Consider the following 21,846-nt stretch of genomic DNA (forward strand, 5'->3'; position numbering starts at 1 on the left):
CAATATTATGGAAATGGAAGAGGATGTAGATGAAGACGAAATGGGAGATAAGATACTGCGTGAAGAGTTTGACAGAGCACTGAAAGACAAGAGTCGAAACAAGGCCCCGGGAGTAGACAACATTCCATTAGAACTACTGATGGCCTTGGGAGAGCCAGTCATCACACAACTCTACCATCTGGTGAGTAAGATGTATGAGACAGGCGAAATACCCTCAGACTTCAAGAAGAATATAATAATTCCAATCCCACAGAAAGCAGGTGTTGACAGATGTGAAAATTACCGAACTATCAGTTTAATAAGTCACAGCTGCAAAGTACTAACGCGAATTCTTTACAGACGAATGGAAAAACTGGTAGAAGCGGACCTCGGGGAAGATCAGTTTGGATTCCGTAGAAATGTTGGAACACGTGAGGCAATACTAACCTTACGACTTATCTTAGAAGAAAGATTAAGAAAAGGCAAACCTACGTTTCTAGCATTTGTAGACTTAGAGAAAGCTTTTGACAATGTTAACTGGAATACTCTCTTTCAAATTCTGAAGGTGACAGGGGTAAAAGACAGGGAGCGAAAGGCTATTTACAATTTGTACAGAAACCAGATGGCAGTTATAAGAGTCGAGGGGCATGAAAGGGAAGCAGTGGTTGGGAAAGGAGTGAGACAGGGCTGTAGCCTCTCCCCGATGTTATTCAATCTGTAAATTGAGCAAGCAGTAAAGGAAACAAAAGAAAAATTCGGAGTAGGTATTAAAATTCATGGAGAAGAAGTAAAAACTTTGAGGTTCGCCGATGACATTGTAATTCTGTCAGAGACAGCAAAGGACTTGCAAGAGCAGTTGAACGGAATGGACAGTGTCTTGAAAGGAGGATATAAGATGAACATCAACAAAAGCAAAAGGAGGATAATGGAATGTAGTCAAATTAAATCGGGTGATGCTGAGGGAATTAGATTAGGAAATGAGACACTTAAAGTAGTAAAGGAGTTTTGCTATTTAGGAAGTAAAATAACTGATGATGGTCGAAGTAGAGAGGATATAAAATGTAGACTGGCAATGGCAAGGAAATCGTTTCTGAAGAAGAGAAATTTGTTAACATCGAGTATAGATTTAAGTGTCAGGAAGTTGTTTCTGAAAGTATTTGTATGGAGTGTAGCCATGTATGGAAGTGAAACATGGATGATAACTAGTTTGGACAAGAAGAGAATAGAAGCTTTCGAAATGTGGTGCTACAGAAGAATGCTGAAGATAAGGTGGGTAGATCACGTAACTAATGAGGAGGTATTGAATAGGATTGGGGAGAAGAGAAGTTTGTGTCACAACTTGACTAGAAGAAGGGATCGGTTGGTAGGACACGTTTTGAGGCATCAAGGGATCACAAATTTAGCATTGGAGGGCAGCGTGGAGGGTAAAAATCGTAGAGGGAGACCAAGAGATGAATACACTAAGCAGATTCAGAAGGATGTAGGTTGCAGTAGGTACTGGGAGATGAAGAAGCTTGCACAGGATAGAGTAGCATGGAGAGCTGCATCAAACCAGTCTCAGGACTGAAGACCACAACAACAACAAGAATCTTCAAAAATATTCAGAGATTTGACGCGTATTAGAAAGTATGTCACAATACAAAGCAATGACATAAGGACTATATTATGAAAATGATAGTTGCTACTCACCATTTAGCGGAGATGCTGAGTCGCATATAGGCACAACGAATAGACTATCAGAAAGTGTGCTTTCGGCCAACAAGGTCTTCGTCGGAAATAGAAAACACACACACAAACACAACTCACATATACATGACTGCTGCGAGCAGTCTGGCCTCAGCAGCCAGAGACTGTGAACATATGTGTGCGAATTGCGTCTGTGTGTGTGTGTGTGTGTGTGTGTGTGTGTGTGGAGAGAGAGAGAGAGAGAGAGAGAGAGAGAGAGAGAAGAGTACAATTGGCAAAAAGAAAGAAGACTTTATAAATGATAAGCAGCTGCCAGAAACATGTTCTCTTTCTTGGTACAGCAAAATGGAATGCTAGTAAAAAAACTCTTCTTTCCTTTCGTTCTCAGTAATAAAGGCAATGAATGATACAAGTAAGTTTAAGTGTAAAGATTTACTCCCTTATTTAAATTGGCATATTATACACTATAGCAGTAAAAACTTTAAACCTGCTTTGGGCGAATTCTCGGGCAAATGCTCATTTACAAATGTCGTACCCTCTGGTCATTTGCCCGGCCTATATAACGTCACTACCCGCACCACTGTCCAAACCGACATTTACTCATTACAATTGCATACTTCAGCAGCATACTGATGTAGTGGCATATCTTTGAACTGTCTGCACCCTAGACGCTATGGCAGACCGCACATTTCTAAATACATAACTAAATTTTTAATAAGGGATAACCTATCTATGCGGTCTGCTGAACTGTTTCTCATTATAAAGAGCACTTCCCCTCCGGTCCCTCCTGTGTCCAGAGAGTGAGTCCGCTCCAAACTCAACGTGTAAGGTATTATTCATAATTGATATAATATTAATAAAAATAAATTAAAAATTAAAACGATTAAATAAGTTTAAAAAATTAATTTCGCGATACAGCTACTATTAAATGACCGCAATCCTTCTCAAGTTTTATTACCAAAAAGAAAATAAGGTCCTTTTCACTTTTTCCGCACTTGTGCCCAACCATGTAAGTTCTGTTCATCTCCGATGCACAGAAAATGCAATCCTACTATCTGAAGATGGGCTAATGTCCTCCACCTTCCACCTTACCACATACGTGTCTGGTGTTGTCTTCTCTTTCTTAAAATTCTACATTTAACAGTCCCGGCCACATTTCCCGCGACCGCACCCGCGATTAGATTAGATTAGTACTTGTTCCATAGATCATGAATACGACACTTCGTAATGATGTGGAACGTGTCAGGTTAATCAAAGGTGTCTATACAAGATATTACATTAGACAAAATATTACATGACACTCAATATTTTAAATATTTTTTATGGAGGTTGGGAAATCACCCACTTACTATATCCAAAAATTCATCTAATAAGTAGAAGGAGTTGTCACTAAGAAAGTCTTTTAATTTCCTTTTAAACGCTATATGGCTATCTGTCAGACTTTTGATGCTATTAGGTAAGTGACCAAAGACTTTTGTGGCAGCATAATTTACCCCCTTCTGAGCCAGAGTTAGATTTAACCTTGAGTAGTGAAGATCATCCTTTCTCCTAGTGTTGTAGCCATGTACCCTGCTATTACTTTTGAATTCGTTCGGATTGTTAATAACAAATTTCATAAGTGAATATACAGGGTGTTACAAAAAGGTACGGCCAAACTTTCAGGAAACACTCCTCACACACAAATAAAGAAAAGATGTTATGTGGACATGTGTCCGGAAACGCTTAATTTCCATGTTAGCCCATGTTCTTCCACCTACGCTCAATGGAGCACTTTATCATGATTTCATACGGGATACTCTACCTGTGCTGCTAGAACATGTGCCTTTACAAGTACGACACAACATGTGGTTCATGCGCGATGGAGCTCCTGCACGTTTCAGTCGAAGTGTTCGTACGCTTCTCAACAACAGATTCGGTGACCGATGGATTGGCAGAGGCGGACCAATTCCATGGCCTCCACGCTCTCCTGACCTCAACCCCTTGACTTTCATTTATGGGGGCATTTGAAAGCTGTTGTCTACGCAACCCCGGTACCAAATATAGAGACTCTTCGTGCTCGTATTGTGGACGGCTGTGATACAATACGCCATTCTCCAGGGCTGCATCAGCGCATCAGGGATTCCATGCGACGGAGGGTGGATGCATGTATCCTCGCTGACGGAGGACATTTTGAACATTTCCTGTAACAAAGTGTTTGAAGTTTCCGGACACATGTCCACATAACATATTTTCTTTCTTTGTATGTGCGGAATGTTTCCTGAAAGTTTGGCCGTACCTTTTTGTAACACCCTGTATATATTGTGAGGCTACAATGAAGATTTCTAGCTCTTTAAATAAGTGTCTGCAGGATGATCTTGGATGAGCTCCAGTAATTATTCTGATTACACGCTTTTGTGTAATGAACACTCTTTTACTCAATGATGAGTTACCCCAGAATATGATGCCATACGAAAGCAGAGAATGAAAATAGGCATGGTAAGCTAATTTACTCAGATGTATATCGCCAAAATTTGCAATGACCCTAATAGCATAAGTTGCTGAACTCAAACGTTTCAGCAGATCCTCAGTGTGTTTTTTCCAGTTCAACCCCTCATCAATGCATACACCTAGAAATTTTGAATATTATACCTTAGCTACCGATTACTGATCGAAGTTTATATTTATTAATGGGGTCATTCCATTTACTGCGTGGAACTGTATATACTGTGTTTTGTCAAAGTTTAATGAGAGCCCATTTACAGAGATCCACTTAATGATTTTCTGAAAACCATCGTTTACAATTTCACCAGTTAATTCTTGTCTGTCGGGTGTGATAGCTATACTCGTATTATCAGCAAAAAGTACCAGCTTTGCATCTCTGTGAATATAGAATGGCAAGTCATTAATATATATTAAGAACAGCAGAGGACCCAAGACCGAACCTTGCGGTTCCCCAGTTTGAGAAATCACCAGTTTTTAGCATATTATGTTAACTGTTTATTTCAACTTTCTGCACTCTTCCAGTTAGGTATGATTTAAACCATTTGAGCACTGTCCCATTCATACCACAGTACTTGGGCTTATCTAGAAGTATTCCATGATTTACACAATCAAAAGCCTTTGATAGATCACAAAAAATCCCAACAGGTGACATCCGGTTACTCAGAGCATTTAATATTTCATTAGTGAAAGTATATATAGCATTTTCCGTTGAAAAACCCTTCTGAAAACCAAACTGACATTTTGTTAAAACTTTATTTTTACAAAGGTGAAGCTACTCTACAATACATTACTTTTTCAAGAATTTTGGAAAAGGCAGTCAGAAGAGAGTTTGGGCAGTAGTTGTTGACATCAGACGTATCCCCTTTTTTATGCAGTGGTATAACGATGGCATACTTCCGTCTATCTGGGACAATACCCTGCTTCAGAGAGCTATTACATATATGGCTAAGAATCCCACTTATTTCTTGGGGACAAGCTTTTATTATCCTGCTGGAAATGCCATCAATTCCATGTGAGGTTTTATTCTTGAGAGAGTTTATTATCTTCCTAATTTCAGATGTAGAGGTGGGTGTAATTTCAATTGTATAAAATGGTGTGGGTAAGGCCTCTTCCGTTAACTGCCTTGCTTCTTCTAATGAACATTTAGATCCTATTTTCTCTACAACATTTAAAAAAATGATTATTCAAAATGTTTTCGACTTCCAGCTTGTTGTTTCTCAAGTTTCCATTCGCTTTGAGGCTGATCAGAGCCCACAGAACCTCAGCTCCGTGACGTTCCAAGAGAGGTCCTGGCTGCAGCCATTATGAAACTCCATGCCTTTCGGAAGTCCTCGTGCGGCTTTCTTTTAGTGTTCCTTTATTTCTACCATGGTCTTGGCACAAGGTGTCAGCTGTCGGAGGGGCGAGAAGCACTGTAAGAAGAAAGTGCTTCATGCCCATGCGCAAAATGGATAGCAAAGTCCTTTCCGCAAGCGTACATTGATGAGCCTAAATACTATGACCACTTGCTTATTAGTACGTTGGTCTACCTTTAGAACGCAATGCTGAAGTGATTCTACGCAGCATGGATTCGACAAGTCTTTGTTAGGTTTCCGGAGGTACGTGCTACCAGATTTCTACGCACATGTAAAAATGAAATTCCCGTAAATTACGGGTCGATAGTTTGACGAGGTGCTACCTTAAGCACCCTTGATGTGTTCCATAGGGTACAATTAGGCGAATTTGTTGGCCAAAACATCGAAATGAGTTCACTATTATGCCCCCCAAACCACTGTAGCACGAGTCTAGCCTTCCTGCTGAAAGATGCTGTCTCCGTTGAGGAATATATCAAGTGTGAAGGGATGTTGGTGGTCTGCAACAATGTATTGCACAACTGCCACGATGCCTTCGTTTTTTACCACGGGTCCCATGGAAGCCCAGGTTAACGTCCCCCAATCGGTCAAAGCCGGAGGCGCAGTGAACGGTACGAGTAGCCGTTCGCTTGAATGCTATGATTCATCCGGGCTGGCGACACGTTTCCATTGATCCACCGTCCTATCTCGTTGTAGCCGTGCTCACTGCAATCGCAGTTGAGTTTGCGTGAACATGGGAACAACACTTAGGGGTTGCCTACTGCGATACCCCCCTGTTCAATAATGCGCTCCTTCATACTTTGTGCCTGTACCAGCTTCGTACTCAGTCGTCTGGCCTGTCACAGGTCACCGCTTATCCTGTTTCACAAAGCGGGAAAGCCAGCGATCCCGGCGTCCTGTGACGAGCCGTGGCCGTCCAACGCCTCCCTCATAGTTTCACTGTCGTTCAGCCATATTCCCCAGATGCTCACGACAGTAGCACGCGAAACAACCGACCAGATTCGCCGTTTCCTATATGCTCGTCCCCAGTCGCCCGGGCAATAACAATACGCCATTTGTCAATCTCGCTTGTGTCGGGAGAATTGCCCGGTTTGCGACCCGTATCTGCCCTGGAATGATTCCCCACTCGTGTCTGCTTCGCTCATACAAGGTGATTTTTTCCACCGCTTACAAAGTCTAGGGATTGTTCGATGAGAGGATGCGGAACAAAAAAAGTCTAATGAACTTATGTCCGGAAATCACACTTTGTTACAAAGATTGTGGTCTATTACGCGCTCTATCACGCAGCCACAGTTACAGTAGTATGCACAGTTCCCTCCTAGAGGGTGGTTATGTTCCTCAGACGTCATGCCCTAGCGCCTTCATATGCCATAGTAGTTGGTAATGTTGTGTCCGATTCACTTCTCTTGCTGACTCACCTGGTAGTGGATGTGATACAGCGTTCTACACAACGGTTCCGTATTCGAATCGAGAGCTTGCCGACATGGTGTTTACTTACGGAAAGGCAAATGGCAACGGGCGGCGGTTACCAAGGTTGTATCAGGAGACCTATCTACGCCGACAACCACAGCATTCAGTGTTTGCACGGCTGGTCCCTCGGGCATTGGTGTGTGTGTTTGTCTTTAGGATAATTTAGATTAAGTAGTGTGTGAGCTTGGGGACTGATGACCCATAAGATTTTACACAGTGTTTTCAACAGTACGTATGTTTTTGAATAGGGTCGCCTTTAGCAAAACACAATTTTGTTTCTTATCCCAAACCTGTTTCACTGCAGTTGCAGCATACTCAGGGGGCTTTTATTCTTCATCTGCTAAAGATAAAGAATGTTTTTTTTTTTACTGTTTATATTCATGTAACTATTAGTTTTTAAGTCGTAATTACAGATATTTGAAAAACACATAAATTATGAGTCTATACCTTTTACCACATGGTGTGGTTTTTCTGAAGTGTTGTGTTTCTAAAGTGACTGTTTTGTTCCACAGTTTGTCATCTGCAACCACTTACACTTTGATCTAGATAAATTGATTAACCCAAAATTACGATTTGAAAATTGTTATTTCTGTGCGTGAAATTAGTTTATTCTGTGCGTGTGTGTGTCTATTTACATAATGTTTCATTTACGTTTTCTTTTTCCTCATCTTCATCTCTTTTCCATTATGTAAATAGACACACACACACACACACACACACACACACACACACACACACACACACACACGCACATAAAATAAATTAATTTCAGGCACAGAAATAACAAATAAAAATTTTTCAAATCGTAATTTTGTGTTAAACAATTTATCTAGTTTAAAGTCTAAGTGGTTGCAGATGACGAACTGTGGAACAAAACAGTCACTGTAGAAACACAACACATCAGAAAAACCACACCATGTGGTAAAAAGGTATGAATTCATAATTTATGTGTTTTTTCAAATATCCGTTATTACGATTTAAAAACTAATAGTTACATGTATACAGACAGTAAAGTACATTCTTTATCTTTAACAAATGAAAAATAAAAGTCCACTGAAGATGCTGCAACTGCAGTTGAAACATGTTTGGGTTAATAAACAAAATTGTGTTTTGCTAAAGCGGACCCTATCCAAAAACATACATATTGTTGAAGAAAACACGGAAAAAAGAGCTTCAACCCCAAGATGATTGCTTGCAACAGTGTTTCGCCGTTTATCTGAGTCTGGGTCGCCTCAGGTAGCAGCAAATTACGAAGATCGTATCTGCAGTGTTCGGATACCAGATTTGCAGGAAAATGTGATTAACACTATGGAAGGCGATTGCCGTGTCGGTACAAAGTAGTTGGCCCCGCTGAGGGTAAGCCAATGACAATTGTTACTACCCTCATCACTTACAGCGTGTGCAGGGTTTATTAGCAACAGACTTTCTACATTGGGAGCAGTTCTGTCACTGCTTTCTTCACCAGGCAGCTACCATTCCGGGATTTGTGTCATCCATACTATTCACAGATGAGGCCACCTTAACGCGGAGTCGTGTCTTTCATCTTACGTAACAGTCATCTGTGGGATAGTATACAGAACCCCAATGGTATGGTGACAGCGAATCATCAGCATCGGTGAAGCCGGAATGTGAGAGCCGGGATAATTGGGGACCATATTTTGCGACCAGTCTTCCTTCCACGTCGCCTAACAGAACTATCGGCGTTTGTTGCGGGTGATTTTGCCCACCCTGTTGGAAGAAGTGCCATTGATGATCCGAAGGATTATGTGTCTGCTACATGATGGTGCTCCAGCCCACTTCCCCGTTAACATCCAGACGCATCTCAGTCATGTCTTCCCCGGACGATGGATCGGATGAGGGAGGCGCAGTTGCATGGCCTGCTCGTTCACCGGGTATCAACCCGTGCGATTTCTGGTTGTGGAGCCATCTCGAAAGCATCGCGTATGCAGAGCCCATTCCACATGTACAGACACATGGAGCAGGCGTACTCATGCTGCCTTTGACACTGTTCGGATGCAGCCTGGCCGATGCGAATGTGTGAGACGTTAGTTTATTAGAGCATTTTTGTTCCGCATCCTCTCAACGATCAAATCCTTGGAGTCTGTACACGGTGGTAAAAATCACTCTGTATACTTCCCTTATTGCGTCACGTGATTTTAGCGCAGCTCTGCAGATGTCGGCAGTGGGCGTCATGTTGAGGCTCATAGGCGTAAGCCGACTCAGTGTGGTAAGGCTGTAGCGTTGGCGTCATCGGACATGCCTACAAGTTGCTAAGACTTGTCCCGGCGCGGGTACGTTACATTAGCTCCGTAGCTGTTTTTCTCCTCGTGCTCTTGTTCGTGCTGTGACTAGCTCCAGCGAGGTAGCAGTCAAGGATTCTGTCGTAGCTGTTCCGCCTCTTTTTTCCACCTTGTAGATTCCCGTGTCCTTTGGAAAACTTGTGGCTACTTCGTTAAGTTTGTGCGATAACCTTTCTTCTCTCGATATTTTAGTGACTGCTGATTCCAAACCAACACCGGAAAGCATGCACACAATGATTTAAAACAACAGCAATACGGTGCCTTCCAAATGCTTAACAGTTCTGAAGTACAAGCCAGTCCAGCATTGCCCAGCAACACGTGGATGAAAATAGCGGCAACAGACCACATTGGAAAACTTAGTCCCAATTTGCGAGAGATCCCCAGATGAGGGCTGGCTCTGAGCACTATGGGACTTAACTGCTGAGGTCATCAGTCCCGTAGAACTTAGAAGTACTTAAATCTAACTAACCTAAGGACATCACACACATCCATGCCCGAGGCAGGATTCGAACTTGCGACCGAAGCGGTCGCGCGGTTCCAGACTGTAGTGCGTAGAACCACTCGGCCATTCCGGCCGGCTCCTCATGTGACATTCTTCTGTATCAAAAGATAGTCGCTACTATCATCAATTCCATGAACGCAATTTCATTAACCGTTGATTACTAAACATCCGTAACATTTACGATTGCAGCAGGGTTTAAAACAGGACATTTCGTACTTAATTTGGTATGCAACACACCGTTGGAGATGTAACAATTGTAATTACCTAATGCATAACCTATTAAATATTGGTTCCTTGAATAAGTCTGGTGTAATATAATTTAAGATATTTTAGTAGCAACTTAGCATTTTCTCCTCTTTAGTGTTCTAGGGTTAAATATGATTTTGATTTGCATCCATTACGTATAACGAACAGGAGTTGTGCGTAAAATTGGCGTTTTTTTTAGGTATTAAATCAACTCATGATATTAATTATACCATTAACTAGTTTTCGAGCCACTGAAGGCTCATCGTAGAAGGAAGTGTTAAAAGGACATTATTTTCTGGATCAAGGGCAGCTAAATGTTAGGCTCGCGGCGAAAAGAACTGAAATTTAAACTTAAGTTAACGAAATGTGTGAGAAGCGAAAATATCATTATGTTTTAGGATGCTTTACATTGCATAAACAATCTTTCCGTTTCGTGCATATTTCTTTAATTTATTCTTCGGTTTCTAGCGTCTGGCTGCACCAGATCCATGACATAATTCTTGTAAGACCTCGATCTGATCATTCGACTGAAGTAGCTCGAAAACCTTTTAATGGTACAATAAATAGTACCTAATTCAAAAGGCGACTGGTTGCATTTCATACCTACAATTACCGCCGTAATGTTTAATAATAAAGACTGTATTTTGTTCTTCACCCACACGCCAAGCAGAATTGTTAAATATCCACTCATTAACATTATAACGTACACAGTAATATTCTGTCCCCCGTAATTTTACAACTCAGGGCTCTTCCGACACTCTGATCTAAGTTCCCAATATTAATGTAAGTAAAATGACGTAAATTACAATGTTGCATTATTATTATTTTTATTATTAGTTCTCATTTTTCAAAGTGCTCGATGTGCCCCACTACCTTTTATCATATTCAAACATGTCCAAGCGATAAAACTTAAATGACATTCATTTAATAAAAGCATCTGCTCTGTCACGGCGTTAATTTTGCGACAGACCACAAATCAAAGGCCAGAGTTCCATTTCCACGAAGGTTCTAGGATTTTCTTTGGCAGTTAACGAGATTTTCATTCTTGTCAGTGTATTCCTGTATTACACACTGAAGCGGCAAAGAAGCTGGTATAAGCATGCGTATTCAAATACAGAGATATTTAAACAGGCAAAATACGGCGCTGGGGTCCGCAACGCCTATATAAGACAAGTGTCTGGCGGAATTGTTGGATCGGTTACTGCTGCTACAATGACAGGCTATCAAGATTTAAGTGAGTTTGAAAGTGGTGTTATTGTCGGAGCGATGGGACACAGCATCTCCGAGGTAGCGGTCCGTAGCTCGTGGTCTAGTGGCTAGCTTTGCTGCCTCTGGATCACGGGGGCCTGAGTTCGATTCCCGGGCAGGTTGGGAATTTTCACTGCACGGGGACTGGGTGTTTGTGTTGTCCTCCTCCTCATCATCATCATCATTCGTGACAGTGGCTAGATCGCATTGTGTAGAAATTGCACTGCGTAGAAGTTGGGAGTTTGTACGGCAGATGATGACCGTGCAGTTGAGCGTCCCACAAACCAATCATCATCATCATCCGGGATAGCGATGAAGTGGCCATTTTCTCGTACGACCATTTCACGAGTGTATCGCAAATATCAGGAATCAGGTAAAACATCAAATCTCCGACATCGCTGCGGCTGGAAAAAGATCCTGCAAGAACGGGCCCAACGACAACTGAAGAGAATCGTTACGTGACAGAACTGCAATTCTTCCGCAAATTGCTGCAGATTTTAATGCTGGGCCATCAACAAGTGTCAGCGTGCGAACCATTCAACGAAACATCATCGATACAGGCTTTCGGAGCCCAAGGCCCACACGTGTACCCTTTATGACTGCACGACACAAAGCTTTACTCCTGGGTCCGTCAACACCGAAATTGGACTGTTGATGACTGGAAACATGTTGCCTGGTCGGACGACTCTCGTTTAAAATTGTATCGAGCGGATGGACGTGTACGGGTATGGAGACAACCTCATGAGTCCATGGACCCTGCTTGTCAGCAGGGAACTGTTGAAGCAGGTGGAGGCTGTATAATGCTGTGGGGCGAGTGCAGGTGGAGTGATATGGGACTTCTGATACGTCTAGATACGACTCCGACAGGTGACACGTACGTAAGCATCCTGTCTGATCACCTGCATCCATTCATGTCCATTGTGCACCCCGACGGACTTGGGCAATTCCAACAGGACAATGCGACACCCCACACGTCCAGAATTGCTACAGAGTGGCTTCAGGAGCACTGCTCTGAGTTTAAACACTTCCGCTGGGCACCAAACTCTCCACACACAACATTATTGAGCATATCTGGGATGGCTTGCAACGTGCTGCTCAGAAGAGATCTCCACCCCCTCTTACTCTTACGGATTTATGGACAGTCCTGCAGGATTCATGATGTCAGTTCCCTCCAGCACTGCTTCAGACATTAGTTGAATCCACACCACGTCGTGTTGAGGCACTTCTACGTGCTCGCGGGGCTCCTTCACGATATTAGGCAGGTGTACCAGTTTCTTTGGCTCTTCATTGTAAGGCTGTACAAGTGGCTGAGGGTTTTCTCAGTTTGGAGTAACAAAAGAGTAAACGACATTCCATACAATCAGGTGTAAAAAAAAAAAAATCACATTTCTTTTTATCGTATACGGTCAATGAACCACAGCGATTTACAATCGATCATATGAATAAATCAAAACATATTAATAAAATACTCTAAATAACAACGTCTTTTCGATATAAGGTGCCAATTTCATTTACTGGCAGTAGGTAGGGAACGAGAAAACTGACGCCTTTATTTTACCTAACAGCATTTGCATAGGGAGTGGTTTACTGCGATCAGTATGTAAAGGCTACCAGTGCAACTTTAGTAATTTATACGCCGTCATAGTTACGAAACGAGGGCAAGAAAAAGAATAATTCCATTGGGGACAGCAAATCAATCGCAAACTAGCAATGGATGCAAACCTGTTCGGTTATCTTTCGAGCAAGTACAGGTGAGACTAGCTATTAATGCTTTCGCCAGCTCAGGACAGCGTACGTAAAGTAAATCATACAAGCGGCATACAAGATCAAAAAGTAGCTTTTATTACAAAGACAACTCATTCAGACACCTGGAATCTGGCTGATCCACTTCTCCTCATCCTGCGAAGGCGTAAATATCCCCTATAAAAATACAACTGGATCGAACAAACAGGTATATTGTAAGCTTCAAGAATGCTGTTACAAAAACATGAAAGAGAGCGTACTTCCAGCCTCCAATATACAAGATGGCGCAGTTAAAAGTAGGCCGCCTCCCCTTTGAATGCGATTTCAGCTTCCGAAACAGAGTAAACAGCTACATCAATGGACTGTTTTATCCAATAATCAATTGTTAGCATTCTTCTGTCAGCATTTCAGTTTATTTCACCTGTGAACTTAGATGTTTCCCTTTGCGGTCTGCAAAACGACTTTCTCGATAGAAGAAAGAGTTGAAATTGTGGAAGCATTATGTGAAAACAGGTTCGATTACGAAAATTTGGGAAGTTTTCGGGGTCAAGTATCCGGATATAGGACTAGCAGCAGAGAGAGAGCAATACAAAGTCTGTATAAAAATCGGAGCACCAACGGATCTGTGCAAAATGTAAAACGACAAAGAATTCCTTCAGTTCGCACAACAGAAGTTATTGCAGATAAACGCCAAAGAATTATTCAGAGCCCGAAGACGTCTTCTCGTAAACTGGCCCAACAGCTGCAGGTAAGTAGTTGACAGCGTATTGAAAAGCCGTATTGAAGCCATATTGTGTGACGGTTGTGCAGTAACAGCGGAGGATAATCAGAAATGTGTAGATTGCTGCACATGGTTTTTGAATAACATCATCGATGGTTTGTTAGACCCTTTCCGTTACATCACAAGCGACGAAGCATGGTATCATATTCCTTTCCGGTCATGTGAATTCACAGAACACGAGGTACTGGGCAACGAAGAACCCTAACATTGTGTGTCAGCAAAAAAATCGGCGTTTGGTGCGGTGTAGCAGGAACGCGCATCACTGGACCGATATTTTTTGACACTACAATCAGCACTGTGGCATACATGGAAATTTTTGATACACTTCGTGCTCAACTCACTGAATATGAAAGACAATACTGCTTCTTTCATCGAGATGGTGCAACATTCCACATGTCTAAGGAACGAGTCAATCATGTCTTCACTGAGGAACGAATTGTTAGCAAACATTTATGGCCACCACGTTCGCCGGATCTAGCAATATGTGATTTTTTTCGTTTGGCGACACTTGAAGAGCATGGTCTGTGAAACAAATCCACACACAATAAAGGAGTACGCAGCTCGTGGTCGTGCGGTAGCGTTCGCGCTTCCCGCGCCCGGGTTCGATTCCCGGCGGGGTCAGGGATTTTCTCTGCCTCGTGATGACTGGATGTTGTGTGATGTCCTTAGGTTAGTTAGGTTTAAGTAGTTCTAAGTTCTAGGGGACTGATGACCATAGATGTTAAGTCCCATAGTGCTCAGAGCCATTTGAACCAATTTTGAACCACAATAAAGGAACTGAACGAAAACGTCAGCCGTGAAGTTGCCGCCTTCTATACCCGAGCTTTACGCCGGATGTACCTGAATATGCTTTGACGTGTACAGCTGTATGCTGATGTTGCAGGGAGTCACTTTCAACATCTTCTGTAAGTGTATTTTTCATTGTATATAAATGGTAAGTCCATTTAGCTCTTCGTTTCTGTAATTCCACAGCATTTCCTTTATACTTAAAAGGGCTACTTTTATCAGCGCCAGCCTGAAAAATATGGGTCTGAAAAGTTCGGTGAATGGTCTCGAGAAATAAAGGAAACAAAATACCTTTTCTGGCCTTCTGAGTAGTCACCATTAACTACAAGACTCTTCTAACATCGATTGTAAAGCTGTAGGACAACGTTAAGAAGCGCTTCTTGTGAAATCGCTCGAAGCACCGTGGTCATGTGTTGTTGGATATCCACATCATTACCAGAGGTGAGGCCTGGTGCTACAAATACGATCCGGAGACCAAACGCCAGTCAGTGTCCTGTTCATAGCCTTCTGCGCCTCCCTCGGGTAGAAATTCATTATGTTTCAAGCCCTTGCTGTCGTAAGAGGCGATTGACATCGTCTTAATTCCGAATATTGTCAGACGACTTTTTTGGGAAGGCGGAGAAGGCGACGGAAACCACGCAATTGACTGTCGTGGGGTCAACGAATCGTACTGGTCCCACGTATTATGCGGATATTCAATAACGCGTGACCACAAGAAACGTTTGTTAACGGTTCCCAAAAGATTTGCAAGCGATTTTAGAAGTGTGTTGTAGCTAATGGTGAATACAGACGTACCTTGTAGTTTCTCTCAGACTATATCTGTGGATATTCAGGGCGTGTAGGTCCTTTGAAATTGCGTGTAATGTACTCGCAACCGCATTTTAGATCGAACTTCATTTAAAAAGACAAGAACTTCTTAGAACAAAAACGTGTAATCAGTTGCCAGTGCTAGAGATTACACGAAGTGGAAGATTAGGGTTTAACACTCCGAAGACAATGAGATCATTAGCAGAAAAAATCGGATTGGGGAAGAATGGGGAAAGGAAATCGGTCGTGCCTTTTTGAAAGGAACCATCGCGGTATTTGCCTTGAGCGATTTAAGGACACCACGGAAAACCTAAATGAGGACGCGAGTACTGTGTCTTACTTCTACGCTACCATTCTCGGGTTTTGGCGATTGCGATGAAGGGTATATTCAGTTACAATTTTTTTCATGTAAGCGCCTTGATTACTGAAGTTTCGGACTGTGTTTCGTCATGTAGAAGGAACTAGTTACTGATATGGGACAAGTCATCACTAATCTAGATCAAATTCATTTTGGAAGCTTTCACATCAACTTCGTAAAGCGCTGGAACCTCTATTTGCCTCTCCAGAGAAAGTTACACATAGATTGCGCACCACGTTCCGAAGAAACTATCAAATTTCTAAAATTAAATCGGTCACGGCGAGTGTACTGCAGTCTACGCACACGTGTGTAAATTTACTCATAAAACGGTAAGCAAAACACCTGGTTTTATAACCACTTATGGCCTTCTTAAGTCAACACTGAAATATCTTATCTGTACTTCCTCGCGGTCTCTGTTGTTTTCACTCTGGAGTGAAGTGTGCAGTGCGCCACGTTCCACCGGAGCTTCAACTTGGGCAAATCTCCGTCTATTAGCGAATTTCACTGCGTCCATCCCTGTGCTCAGCTAGCATTCTTAAAGAAATTGAGTGTTACTGGTGGAAGATACTGGGAATGAAATGATAATTAAATAGACACCCTAGCTGCAAGCAGGCGTTGATACACTTCATTGGGGACATGTTGAAAATGTGTGCCCCGATCGGGACTCGAACCCGGGATCTCCTGCTTACATGGCAGACGCTCTATCCATCTGAGCCACCGCGGGCACAGAGGATACTGCGTCTGCAGGGACTTATCCCTTGCACGCTCCCCGTGAGATCCACATCCCCAACATGTCCACAACACTACATTCGTAGTGCGCCTAATAGATGTTTGCCCATCATACTCATTACTCGTGGCATGGTCATCCACGGTAACTGTTCTTTCGGGAACAGGTACTACCGTCATATATAGTTAAAAATATGGGTTCCCGGCCTTTGACCTTCTTGTGCGAAGGCACACGCATTGCCCGAATTCGTACGGGACTTGGTAGATTAATCTGCCATGTAAGCAGGAGATCCTGGGTTCGAGTCCCGGTCGGGGCACACATTTTCAACATGTCCCGAATGAAGTGTAGCAACGCCTGCTTGCAGCTAGGGTGTCTATTTAATTATCATTTCATTTCTAGCAAAGCTGCATGGTCATCCACGGTAACTGTTCTTTCGGGAACAGATACTACCATCATATATAGATACTGGGAAGCTTTAGCATGAGCTTCATTGTATCCTGTCCTTGCACTAAACAGTTAACATGAACACGAGATGTACTTGTATCCAAGATCCATCCAGAAATAACTGGAAGCCGGCGGTAACTGGTGAGAGCTCATGGCTCATAATTTGTCCAGAGGTTCTCCATGTAACTGTTCAGTAACTGGCGCAACTAGATATTACTACCTGTAGAACTGATACTGCACGGCATTAGGTACTCATCGTATTATGTTCGTCACATTACACTCCGGTCACAGTTTAAAAATAGTAATAAGACAAATAATTCTGTGTCTGAAACGAATCCACGATCTGACTAACTGTACACGACGCTTGTTACCCTAGACGAAAATGTGAACAAGGTTACAGTTCAATGTAACATAAATTATCATTGAGTTAAGCAAAGTCCGTTAGCGATATTTCCTAACTGTCGCGAATGTATTTTCAGCGTTGGTGAACGTTCACATGCACCCTCTATGGCGTTCGAATAAACTTTATAGCAATACCATTTATTGGTCATCTATGTCGTAGTTTTACATGTCTTCGTCTCAGGTTTCGGCTCTGAACAACATCGTCCCATACATTAGTTATACAGGGTGTTCGGAAATTCCTGTTGGAAATTTGTATGACTTGTAGAGGAGAGTGAGTGTATGACATTTTGAAGAGGATCTCATGAACAGAAACGTACTCCAACGACGCAACAGAGCGTCAGTGTTACAGGGGCCGGCGCATGTAAATGTATGTACACACAAGGTGATTCTGTGATTATGTTACAAGCTTCTAACGATGATGGAGACGCACAAACGTACCATTTTGAGGTAAGGGTCCCTGGTTCGGAAACCAACGCGTCGAAAGTTAGAAGCAAATCCCATTCTATTACTTCTGACAAACGAATACAAGCACCGGTACTGTAGTTGCTAAGAATCTAGGGTATGTAACTTTAGAGATGGTAGTTTGGAACAAAACTGTAGTTGCTAAAAATCTAGGGTATGCAACTTTCAGAGGTGGTAGTATGGACCGAGACAAGAAAAAATGTATAGTAAACATGGGCTCTAAAATGCATGCGTAAGAAGCTCAAATGGTTCAAATGGCTCTGAGCACTATGGCACTTAACATCTGAGGTCATCAGTCCCCACCTGAGGTCATCAGTCTCCTAGAACTTAGAACTACTTAAACCTAACTAACCTAACGACATCACACATATCCATGCCCGAGGCAGGATTCGAACCTGCGACCGTAGCGGTCGCTCGGCTCCAGACTGTAGAGCCTACAACCGCTCGGAGACAGCGGCCGGCCGTAAGAAGCTATGCACATTTGTGCATCTTCGCTAGTGTGAAACACATCTTTTCTATTGAACACGTGCTCACAACTCTTGAAGTATGCATTTTAGAGTGCATGTTTGCTGCACATTTTTTCTTATTTGGTCCATTCTGCCAGCTTTGGAAGTTGCCTAACCTACAATCTTAGCAACAACACTACAGGTACATGTATTCCACTGTCAGAGATATCACAAGGATTTTCGCTTATAACTTTCGACTCGTTCGTTTACGGTACAAAATTGATACATTTATCTTTCACCAGCATCTTTCAATGTTCGTAACCTCATCACGGAATCACGTTACAGGCGCCGGCGCCTATAACTATACTATAGCGTCGCTTTATGACGTTTGCGAGTATGGCTTCGTGTTCAAAATATTATGTACTGAGTTCCCTCTACGGGTCCTATAAGTTTGTAACTGGAATTTCCGAACACCCTGTATATGCGTTCTGCAAGAAGTGACGAAAAATGTGTTGGTTACATGCATACAATATAAAAATTTCATGCGTTGCATATGTAACCAAAATGTTCAAATGTGAGTGAAATCTTATGGGACTTTACTGCTAAGGTCATCAGTCCCTAAGCTTACACACTACTTAACCTAAATTATCCTGAGGACAAACACACACACATCCATGCCCGAGGGAGGACTCGAACCTCCGCCGGGACCAGCCGCACAGACAATGACTGCAGCGCCCTAGACCACTCGGCTAATCCCGCGCGGCCACATGTAACCAACTGACTTGGCTATTCAGAGCTGGAACTGGTCAAGAAGAATTGTGAAATCATGATCTATCCAATGGACAAGGCCAGATCCACCGACTTCTAGTAACATCTTCAGACGAAAGGCTGGAACGAAAATTTTGTAGGACATCAAGTAAAAAAAAAAAATCATACGTTGCTTCGACGAATTTGCCGCTATTATTTTCTACTTCCCTCTAACTTATGTAATATCAACGTAATAACGGCAGCACACTACAGTTTACAACACAAACATCTGCGAAGCTAGAAATAGTGAAGAACCCTCGTAGTGGACAGACATGGCTTCTATACGAAACAGACTACTTTTTGTACAGTACTTACAGTTATTTCTGCAGTGAAAGACGGCTATGTAAACTCACCTGAAACAAGAATAAAAGCATTTCAGCATTTCTCCATGATAAATTTTCGACAAAGCTGCATTAGTTGTGTACAATGAAACGGGCAAACCCACTGTACAGTACGAAGTCATACTGTTCACTCCATGCTTACGTTATTGGAGACAATGAGACACACGGAAACACTCTCTAGAAGTACTCAGGTGTAGCACATGAAGCTGCTGAAAACTACAGTGGTCCAAGTCTTCTTGAAAACTTTTTCGAACCCTTCTTGCTGGTAACGTACACGTGAATTTGGGGGCTGTTCCTGGAGGGTATGCAATAGCTTAAATGGATGGAAGTTGAGGTGTGTTTATTTTCATTTCTAGGCCTTATCCCGCTCATTGCAGAGTTCGCACCAAATGGGCTCCTCCTCCTTGTTCGTATTATGCGTATCTACGGCCAGTTCCTGTTACTGAACTCACACATCAAAGGGGAGCCTAGCCAGGCATTCGCTCAACTGACTATCGATACTACTTAGCTAAGCTGGTGCGCGAGCTGCATCTGACTCTTAATTCACCACAACCTGCTCCCTCGCAAAACAAGCACTCTACGATTACTTTGCAACAGAAAATCTAAGTCCACATAATGAGTCACGCCAAACTCTAGATTGTGGAAAGCGACCACTCCAGTGTGGCAGATCAGAAACGAAGAACTGCATTGCCTGGAGTACGGCTCATAATTACTCATTGCATCACAAGATAAATACATACATCAAAAAATGTTTTGTATGACCTCGGTTCCGAGAATTCCGGAACCTGTACAGAAAATTGGAATAGAGATCAGCATAAGCATCGTTTCCGCCCTTTTTATTGCTCACGTAAACCACACATTGCATGTTGTACCACCATACAGAGAGACTTTCAGAGGAGGTGGTCCTGACTGCTGTACACACCGGTACCTCTAATACCCAGTAGCACGTCCTCTTGCATTGATGCATGCCAGTCTTCGTCGTGGCATATACATTCACAAGTTCATCAAGGCACGGTTGGTCCAGATTGTCCCACTCCTCAACAGCGATTCGGCGTGGATCCCTCAGAGTGGCTGGTGGGTCACGTCGTTCATAAACAGCCCATTTCAATCCATCCCAGGCATGTTCGATAGGGTTCATGTCTGGAGAACATTCTGGTCACTCTAGACGAGCAATGACGTTTTTCAGAGGTAATGCAATGGTGTGCAAAACTTTAAGGACAACGTAACATTCAGATGATGTGTCACTGCCAAGTAACACAGCTGGATGAAACTTGTACCAAGTATAATGGAAAAGTGCTACAGTATAGTAGAGAGGGTAACTGAAAGAAATACTCAATGCAACAAACAGAAATTACACTTTTATTCAAAGACATTAACCACAATGAATTCCTCGCGATTTTTGGTGGTCCCCTGCAAATTACACAAGGCGGTACATGGTTATAATAGGGTGTGTAATTACCACGGGCCGCAATGCATGCTCTGGAACATGCTCCAATGCTAGCCTCAACGTTAAGTAAGGAGTTAAAAATCGTAAACATGGCTGCGATTCAGCAACTGTGTAAATTAGGAGAGGTTAAAAAAATCAGCCAACCACTTGCAAACCTCCATGTGATGTAACAAGGCCCACTCCTTTTTAAGAAGATATTTTTATGAATAGCGAAACTTAGGTCAAGGGCTAAATAAACCTTTAGTTTGCAACTGGTTGGCAGATTTTTGCAACCTCTTTGGTACGGAGTTCTTGTGTTAGGGCCCTCCATTCCTCCACTAGTGCTGTTGACAACTGATGAAATAGTCTCCCCAAAGCAATCATAGACGTGCTCGAGGGATTTAATTAAGTCGAGGGAGCGGGCACGCCAATCCACTCATCGAAGATCCTCTCGTTCCGAGAGTTACCCCACCTGCACTGTTCGAAGCTATCGCGCATTGTGAGCAGTAAAAATGAGCTCTCATCGGAGAAGAGCAAGAGACACTACCCCTCGCTGGTCCAGGTCCAGTCCCCGTGCTCTTGACACCATCGCAAACGGTGCCGCCGGTGTGCCGGTGTCAACGGAACACAACACAATGGTCGTCCGGCAAAGAAATAACACCCACGGGGTCGCCGTGCGACTGTGAGACTGCGTGACTTACAGTCATGTTAAATGTGATTGCAATGAAAGCACCCGCTGTTTGAAGTGGGTCCCTTCTTGCCCGCTGCACAATGTAGCGGTCGTCTGGTGCTGTAGCTATCAGTAGTCGACTGCCTCCTCTCCTTCGGGCAGCAGTGCTTGTGGTTGGGAACGCTCACCATCCAGGTGAAACATTGCTGTGAGAAATACCAAACTTTACACGCAAATTTAAAGACGATCGCTGTTGACGGCTGCAGTGGGACATTAAGCGGAATCAGCGGCGACGAGAGAAACTGTGCACTGGACCAGGATTAGAACCCAGGATCTCCTGCTTACCAGGAAGGTGCGGTAGCGAATATTGCGTTATCGCAAC

The 21,846-nt window shown here is 42.9% G+C and overlaps 1 non-coding gene across 1 annotated transcript; it reads right to left on the reverse strand.

Annotated features, from left to right (window-relative positions):
• Positions 1-16,389: 16,389 nt before the first annotated feature.
• Positions 16,390-16,464, reverse strand: Trnat-ugu. The gene has a single exon. It is a non-coding gene; the product is annotated as a tRNA-Thr (tRNA).
• Between the last annotated feature and the right edge of the window lie 5,382 nt (positions 16,465-21,846).

The sequence above is a fragment of the Schistocerca americana genome, chromosome 6, assembly GCF_021461395.2.
Source record: "Schistocerca americana isolate TAMUIC-IGC-003095 chromosome 6, iqSchAmer2.1, whole genome shotgun sequence".
NCBI lineage: Eukaryota > Metazoa > Arthropoda > Insecta > Orthoptera > Acrididae > Schistocerca > Schistocerca americana.